Source organism: Silurus aristotelis, assembly GCF_946808225.1.
Source record: "Silurus aristotelis genome assembly, chromosome: 2".
In the NCBI taxonomy this organism is placed as follows: Eukaryota; Metazoa; Chordata; class Actinopteri; order Siluriformes; family Siluridae; genus Silurus; species Silurus aristotelis.
In genome coordinates, this window is record NC_139575.1 from 33,919,589 (window position 1) to 33,929,133 (window position 9,545).

A 9,545-nucleotide genomic window follows, 5' to 3' on the forward strand; every position below is an offset into this window, starting at 1 on the left:
AACAATAATAAATAATACAACTTTTTATTATTTATAGAAAAACCAAAAAAGACCAAAGTCTTTCAGTGTTTCTTGATAGTTCCTGTTTCTCGAGTGTGACATCACAACACACAGGGTGGGGTGAAAGTCAAAAAAGAAAACTGCATGCAAGCTCCGGTTTGACTCAGCTGACAAGTGGAATCTGGTCTAAGGTAAGTCGTAATAATAATCAGAACAATACAAATGATAAAACAATTGATGAAGTAAACAAATGATGGAGTAAATTGCAGACTTTGTCTAAAAGTTAATTAAAAACTGTTGATTGCTCAGATTATTTATCAGCATTCTTTATTCTTATGTTCTATTCAGACATACTCCAAACATAAAAAGCAGAAATGGCGTGCAGACGAGAGCAACTCTTTGAGGTAATTATCAAGAGGTTTTGAATTAGTGGAACTACTAAATGTATGTGATAAATATATGGTGAAATAGCAATCGTGCCAGCATCAGTGTAAGCCAACAGTTGAGTTGAGGGCTAGAAGAGTAGATCACTGGTTAATCTGGTGGTCTTCTCTTCGGAAGGTTGTGAGGTCAAATTTCACCATTTATCTGCCACCCCTTAACCCTCAACTGCTCAGTTGTATGAATGAGAAGTGTAGGTCGTGCCGGTTAAAAGTGTCTGTCAAATACTAAAAGAAAATGTAACCTTTGTGTGTAAAACTGCATTACATCATTCTGAACAAAACATTGCATTCTGGGATTTTTTTCTTTTTTCATTCTAGATTTCTGTATATCAATTATAAAATCATTTATCATAAAAGCACTTTGACTTTCAGTACCAGAATAGCAGTGCTTTAACGCTGTATATTAAATAGCTGCTCGTGTACCGTATGACTGCTTACATGGCAGTGAAGTGATAAGGATTAATGCCTGTATTCATTTATGTAATAATTAAAACTAGTTTAGTTTTAACCTGATATACGCATTATGATAAGTGAGTGAATAACACTGATTATCTCTTTATCATGGCACATGTTCGTGTGTGGGATATATTTATTAGATAGCAAGTGAACATTTTGTCCTCAAAGTTGGTGTGTTCAAAGCAGGAAAAATGGGCAAGCGTAAGGATTTGAGCGAGTTGGACTCTTGCAGCTCTTGTGGGCTGTCCCAGTCTGCAGTGGTCAGTATCTATCAAAAGTGGTCAAAGGAAGGAACGGTGGTGAACCGGTGGCAGCGTCGTGGGCGGCTGAGGCTCATTAATGCACGTGGGGAACGAAGACCGGCCCGTGTGGTCCGATTCAACAGACGAGCTCCTGTATCTTATCTGCTGAAGAAGTTAATGCAGTTAATGTTCGATGGGCCAGAACTGTTTTGGGTCAGAGCTGTAGGGAGGACCAACTCAATATTTGGCAGGAGGTCATAATGTTATGCCTGATCGTTTTGTGTGTGTGTATGTATATAAATATGCTCTTGTATTTGTGTATTTATGCATTTATTTCTTTTCTGTAAATTATCATTATTTTTTAGCTCATCCAACATTTGCATCACTTAAATCTAGATGTGGAAAGAATGGATGTGGACGTAAGTATGAATAAATGTTGATCTGAGTGTTAATCTGCTCATAAAACAGGCAATGAGAAGCCTGTCAGTGTCAATAAGACGCCAATCTCAGATCAGTCATTGTTAGTCTGCTGTTAAGATGCATTATAAAATTAATTATTAGTAAAAAATTGTTTGCGTCAGATTTTAGTTTTGATTGAAATTGTGTGTGTGTGTGTGTGTGTGTGTGTGTGTGTGTGTGTGTGTGTGTGTGTGTGTGTAAATATATAATATACCGTAACAATGTTATTTTATTAGCTAGAACTTTTATTATCACTATTAGTATTATTAATGTTATATTACTTGGTATGTTTCAATGTACATTTTTTGTTAAAAGAAATGAAGTATTTGTCTGTTTTAACCATCTCTCTTTCTCTGTCTCCCTCTTTCACTTTTATTCTGAGCTTCCTTCCTTTTCTCTTCTATCTCCTCCCTTTCCCCCCTCCTTCCCCCTCCTCCCCACCCCCTCCTCCCCCTCCTCCCCCCCCACCCCCCACGAAACATCCATTGATCTGTACTGAGTTTGATCTCAAGTCACAAATATCTGAATCAAATGACAATGAATTCATTCTTGCAATCATGGTTGACTGAAGTGGGCTTCCTTTTTGAAACCCCTCCCTTCCTCCCTCCCATTCATACCTCAATTTTACTCTCGTATATTCCTCCGATAAGGAGAAATTCACAGAACGATGACAAGGCTCAAAGTCTGAAGGAACCTTCAATGAAAGATTGAAAAACTCTCAACAACGACTAAGTGGACTCTTTATCTTTCTTTACTCATTTATTATTATTTTTTTTTTTATATTTAAACTTTTTTTTAAAATAAAATGAGTTATAATTTAGATTTTTATTTATTTTTTTATCTAAAATAAATTTTAGATTCAGTAATGTTTTCATATGTTGATTGCCAGAAAGACCCACACATGCTTATTTACTCAGGTGCCACATGATGACATTAGTGAGATCAGTGAAGTCTTCCAGAAGCTAAATCTGGGGGAAGAAGAGATGGAGGTGGAGGTGGAGGTGGAGAAGATGATGGTAGACAGGATTGAGCTGGAGGAGAAGGTGGAAAAGATGGACGTGGACGTGGATGTTATGGATGAGGTAATTGTTTAAACAAAAAAACAAAAAAAAAGCTCATCTATCATCCGAACTTTTTATATTTTTTATATATTTGTTAGTTTTTTATATTTGTCATATCCTGATTGTTCACATGTACAATGTATGTTTTTTTGGTCTCATTATTATCTCACAAATGATTGAAATGCACCTTTCATTTTGTTCACACATTATCATATAATAGCACAAGATCCCATGATTATTTATTTATTTGATGATCATAAGGGTTTAGTTACTAATACTGTCAAACTCAGGGTACGACATCTTGCAATACCACTGAATCCACTACAATACTGAACGATTTAATCGAAATCTGACCAGACACTGGACTATACATAGAACCATCGAGGCAGACCCAGGACAATGTTCTGGAGAAAGTTTTTGATGGGGAGTTTCTTTCTCTCTGGCAGTTTCTTCTCTACTTTTATGCTGCCTCACTCTTGACTGATAAACTGGTGTAGCTGTGGCAAGTATCTTCCTGCCATATATATTGAGTAGGAGGAGCCAAAGGCAAAACATCTTTACATAACAGGAAGGACACTAATTTTCCTCCCTGATAAGGATTGATTTAGGTTATTGTTCTGTTAATATTTAGAGTGTCTCACACTATGTGTTAAGAAAAACATCTGTGTAATGTCTATAAGGTGTATACTGTGTGATTATGTGACTTATGCAGTATATACATGACTTCCTGTTTGAACTGTTCAATAGTATTGGTCCTTTTTCCTTATATAGTAAGAAATATAGACCCTGGATCCTGAATGTATGTAAAGGTATATGGCAAAATAGGCTTGCAAAGGGTCTCTGGAAACTTCTGGGGAAATTGGAAATATTTCAACTTTAAACTTACCAGGATTTAATGGGACTTCATTAGAAATTTGGGGAAATTTATATAAACTGTATCATTTACAATAATAAATTTGTAGGTCATATGCTGACATGCATCCCTGGTGGTCTAGTGGTTAGGATGCGGCGCTCTCACCGCTGCGGCCCGGGTTCGATCCCCGGTCAGGGAACCGACCCCAGCCATTAGGGTTGCACATGCCTTAGTGCCGGTCCCAAGCCCGGATAAATGGGGAGGGTTGCATTAGGAAGGGCGTGCCAAATCAAACATGCGGATGGTCCGCTGTTGCGACCCCTAATGATAGAAGCCGAACAAAAGTTTATGCTGACATGCATGCAAACTAATACAGACTTAAAAGAAACATTTTGATGTATCTTTGCCCAACCCTGAACCCCATGCTGTGTGCTGTACTATGTATTGTGTTTTTTCCCCGATATCAGATAGAAGACCACGGAGAGGAAATCTCTCCTAAACCTCTCCAAGATTGAATTTCTAGTTTGGGCATAAGAAAACCTTTCAATCATTTGTCAAAAATCAATTAACCAAATCAGCCAGTCATTATATTTCTAATGGATATAATTTAAGTGACATTTTACTGAAATAGAAAACTTTTACTTTGAACACACATTGAAGTCATTTATTTTTTCACCCTGACAGATCAGACAGATGATCGAAGTGATAATCAGACTGATGATCAAAGCCAGGATCTGATAAATGAGCATTTGGAAAAATTTGACTGAAACAGCAAATCTTCATTTCGAACACTGTATATGTGTCTATGGCATATGTTGGACTTTTCTCTATACATGTTGGACTTCATTCCTTGTTCGGAGCAACCAGTTTTTCCTGCACCACAAATCTGGTCGCTTTTGCTGAATGTGCTCCATAAGATAGTGTGTATATATGTTTTATATATATGTTATAGTGTGTATATATGTTTTTTGTTTGGTTGTTTTTTTTCTTTCATCAATTTGTATTAAAATTGAAACAAAGTATAAGTCCTCCAAGTCGGGGGGGTGGATGGTATGGGTTTAAAAAATGATGAAAGTATAAAAATGCATATGGTTCAAAGGTTCTTTTGTGATTTTTGTTCTGCCAGTTTATCATTTACATTCATTTAAATTCATTTTAAACCAGAGATGCCCAAACTAAGGAGCGTTGTGGCAAAGCTGGTCTGTCGTGACTTTTGATTTGGCCCATCATGCCATATCTGAGAAGACAAAAAATCCACTAATACATATCTTCATTTATAATTAAATATTAAATATAACTTTATTTTTAAGATGCAGAAAATGTTAATTGAAATGAATATTAAAGAAAAGAAAGCATATAATTGATTTTGCTCAATTATATATATTTATATCGATTTTGAATTAATTTTGGAAAAAGAGCAGCTTCATGTTTCTTATTACAGGTCAATTGATATTACAAGCATATGGCATTAGTATATTTTTTTTGTTTAGTTTTTTTGTTGTTTTTTTTTTAATAATTCCCTCTCTAGAGGTAGACTGGTCCCATTTATCAGAAGACGACTTTTGAGACTCAATTCGAATAGAAACAAATTTTTACTTTTAAACTTTTGAACACTTTCAGTGCCAAAGCAATAATTCACAAATAATTTACTTCCTTTAAACTCACTTAAATAAAAGTCAAACACTGATTGATATCTATTACAATTATCATGAGCCCAAAACCCTTCTTAACTACTTAATAAAAAGATCACTCAAATAAGACTACGGTTGTTGTGGCGAGTTCGAACTGCATGTTGGTGATAAGTAGATACACCAAACGCCAATTCAAACAAGTTCAAAACAGAGCGCGTGCTCGGTCCTGATTGGCGTCTTGTCACTTTGAAATGTAGTGAAGTTCAAAAGTAAAAGTCCCCCAAAATAGAAAGACTGAAAGTACAGATACATGACAAAGCTACTTAAGTACAGTAACAAATTACATTTACTTTGTTACTGTCCACTATTGCGATCAGAGATTCCTTTTCAAAATTTCTTACCAGCAGCTTCTTTTAGTCAATAAAAGTCAATACATCAATGACTGCTGTATTGTATGTATTTAACAAAATATTTTAGAATACACTAAAAAATTGATTAGAAGTGTGTGTGTGTGTGTGTGGAAGAGTATGTATTTTTGTTGAGAATTTTTCCAGACTTGTTTATTCTTCTCTAGCTAGAAATTTCGACTCAAATTTTGAAACATTTAATTGCGTCCTCAGTTGCCTATTAGCAGGGAAAATTCCAATATTGAGCTCTTGTCACTATTAAACTCCATGTCAAATTCATCCACTAACTACAGACATTTACAGCATTTAGCAGACGCCCTTATCCAGAGTGACTTACAACTGAGCAGGGGAGGGTTTTAGGGCTTTGCAGAAGGGCCCAGCAGTGGCAGCTTGGTGGTGGTGGGATTTGAACCTGTGATCTTCTGATCCAAAGCCCAATGTCTTAACCACTGAGCTACCACCTCCCAACTACAGAGATTAACCAGATACATTTCCAGAGGCTCTCCAAAGAGCATATGCTTGTGGATGGATTTGAGGTAGAAAAGCATGAATGAGAGATTTTTGTACCTCTTTTTTGGATTGTTTAGAGATTGGGCATGAATCTCATTGGGCTCTTAGACCCATGTGTGACATGAGGGTAATAAATGATGGTCAACAAGTAATTTTAAAGTAATGGAGTTGCTTTTCTTTGTTCTTCAGCCAGGTATCCATCCAGTGCATATAATTTTGCAATCTATATAATGTTTCATTCCTCCCTGTGTCCATCTATACATGATTGTATAGAATGTCTTAGTATTCTGCAGAGTTACAGTTTCCTCTTTACTTGAACTGAGAGGCACAAACATGTTTTAGCAGGATAATGTTTGGAAAAAACTTTTAGGCACTGAACGCATAAATATATATTTTATAACCTCGTCATCTCAGTGAAGTTGCTTTGAGACAATGTCTGTTAAAAGCGCTATAGTAATCAAACTGAATTGAATTGAAATCCCCACAGCCAGAGTGGATATTACGTTAGAAAAGAGGGAACTTAATCTTAAATGGGATGTTCAACAAGTACATATGTGCATGATGCTCAGGTGTACACAGTTGTTTGACCATAAAGTGTACACTCATTGTCCACTTTATTAGGAACACTTGTGCACCTGAATACTCATCCTGTTATCTAATCAGCCAATCATATACCAGCAGCACAATGCAAACAAAACAAATAATGCAGATACAGATCAGCTTCAGGTACTCAAACATCAAACATCAGACTAAAGCAAAGGAAAGGATGAACTCTGTGATTTTACCCATGGCATGAATGTTGATGGTTTTACTAAAATTCTTAATGTCCTCAGTGTTTGACAAAGAATCCACAAATTATAATCATTTAGTTTTTTTTTAATGACAAACACTGCCAAATATAAAAAGGCTCTGGCTCTGAGACAATTCTATATCATTTTCATCTAAAATATATCCGAAAACATGGATAATAAAGAGAAACAATTTGGCTTCATGGTTCAAGCACTGTGCAAGCACTGAGTCTTTCACACACACACACACACACACATTTTTGTTTTCATATTTTTGATTTCATTAAGGTCAGTTAAAATAGTGTTACTTTTTTAGAACTGGTTTAGTTTAATGGTCTTATTCTGATTCATGTCGCATTAGATGTCATCAGATGATTTACACCTTTCTTCTTACAAGCAGGAAACTCTGGAAAGTAGGACACAAGTAAGTTGATAAAATATTGTATTGCAGATAACTATAGATGCACTGCACTTAAATACTTGAATTTGTACCCAGGACAGATTCTTAAAGATGATTTGTAATAAAGATCACCAGGGATTGTCGCAGCCCACCATTTACAAGTGGGCCAGGGCTCTCACATATACGCCATCAAATGTATACATTCCCACAGAAAAACAGCCCAGGGTTCCATTTTCCGGGTAAGTTGAACTGCTTTGTCGTTCAATTCATGTTTTACAGTTTGACAAGCATTGCATATGAGATATTAGCTAAGGGGAAGAGATATTTGGCTGATATTTTTTGATAACTTACATACAAGTCGACCTCGTCTCCGTCCTCCAGCTTAAGCTATCCCATGGCTTCTGTGATTTTGGCTATTCCATCATGATAGTTTTGGAGAACAGTATGCTCTGATTTCTCAGTCTTAAGGGTGACATTCTTTTCTTCCTGTCTATTTAGCTTTACTGTGTAATACAACATATGCAACATTTTGAAAATTCATTGCGTCACAAATAACTAAAGAACAGCAGGATTTAGATGATCTGTACTTGGAGTTTTACTTTTGTAGGATAGGTTTCGATGATTCTTTACTTGGTTGTGCCTGTTGGATTTCATTTTTCTGTAGCCCTTTTGTGTGACACAAGAAAGTGTGGTGTAAGAACGATCAAATTAAAACATTTTTAAAAAGATTGTAGATTATATCTGATCACAGTACAACATATTTATGTATTTTTAACATGTTATAAAGACATTGTGTGCATGTCCTTTTTTTCCCCCAGATGAAGGATAAAAAAGTAATGATTTATAATCCCAATATTCTGTTTTACCCCAGTATGACTTTCTCTCTGACTGAATCCCAAGGAGCTTCTCCATGTCACTGCCACCTCTGGTTTGCTTATTAAAAATCTAAATCTAAGTTGTAATATGTAAAAACATATTAAAGATGTACCCTGGACTGTATCACCCCAGTGACTAAACAAAAATATTTAAATAATAATGAAGTTGCTTGAAGTAACATCCAGCTTACCGTCATATATGAGTGACGAAGCATGCAGTCCCTTCTAAAGCAATGGTTCTCCAGCCAGTTGTTGCATATAATTTTGCATCCCCTGGCAGCTTCACTGTGCCGGAACTTAGTGATCCCCCTTTCAAAGGAAAAACATTTAAACACTTCCCTCCCCAAAAGTCACTCTCCCACAGACAAGCTTTTAACAATCATTCTGTTGTGTATGCTGACAGAAGAATAATATGCAGCAGAATGATGGATTCTTTACTATACCACGATATAAAAAATTAAGAAGAAAAAATGGGCTTCAAACCCTGGCAAGACATTCATAGTAATTATTTAGACGTATTGTGTGGGGGGTTTTTTTTGTCTTTAAATAACACACCTTTCAAAAATCTGTACTGTAAAATAAATAAATAAACTCCAGATAAAAATATTTTTAATTAGTAAACTTTTGTTTTATTTCTGCGCCAAGTCTCAAATCAAACACCAAAATCCTCCATGTTTTACACCATTAACCCTCTAGGGGGCGTTTTGTGGGGTTTTCCCTCATAATGGCGACACAAACTTAAATTACTGTCTTTATTGATCGTACAGATAAAAACATTACATCATTTAAATCTGTAAAATGTCTATAATTTTCTATATATAAGCTTCCTGACTTGACTTGAAGAGGTGCAGTTTCTCCGGTATCACCTCATTAACTGTCCACCAACATTAGCGAAGTACCAGCCTTAACCCGCTAAGCCATCAGGAAAAAACAGGATGGAAAGCTTGATTAGAGCAGGTCTATCTTTCTTTTTAAACCATCAACACAAGAATTTAATGCTAAAGAAAGATGTAGGAAGCGAATACAGATGTAAGTAGTACAAGTTGAACCTACATTGTAACTAGCAGGAAAAAAGCAGGATTCGAACCATGATCCCCACCACCAGCGAGATACCAACGTTAACCCATTGAACCATCGGTGAGGACAGGCTAGGAAGCTTGTTTAGAGCAGGTCTATCTTTCTTTTCAACCCATTAAAAACAAAAATATATCGCTAAAGAAAGATGTAGGAAGTGAATCCTGATCGTGACTGGCAGGCAGAAACCAGGATTCGAACCCTGAACCCCACCAAAAGCAAGACACCTGATTTAACCCACTGGACCATCAGAGAAGACAGCCCAGGAAGTTTGTTTAGAGCAGGTCTATTTACCTTTAAACCATCAACACAAGAATCTAAAGCTAAAGAAAGCAGGAACATAACC

The 9,545-nt window shown here is 36.1% G+C and overlaps 1 long non-coding RNA gene across 2 annotated transcripts; it reads left to right on the forward strand.

Annotated features, from left to right (window-relative positions):
* The first annotated feature begins 66 nt into the window (after positions 1-66).
* Positions 67-4,612, forward strand: LOC310715864. Of its 2 annotated transcripts, XR_014530422.1 has the most exons (6): positions 67-191; positions 349-404; positions 1,507-1,560; positions 2,251-2,332; positions 2,518-2,682; positions 4,199-4,612. It is a non-coding gene; the product is annotated as an uncharacterized lncRNA (long non-coding RNA). The 2 variants fall into 2 exon arrangements; XR_014530423.1 differs by lacking the exons at positions 67-191; positions 349-404; positions 1,507-1,560; positions 2,251-2,332 and having other exon boundaries at positions 2,423-2,682.
* The last annotated feature ends 4,933 nt before the right edge of the window (positions 4,613-9,545 follow it).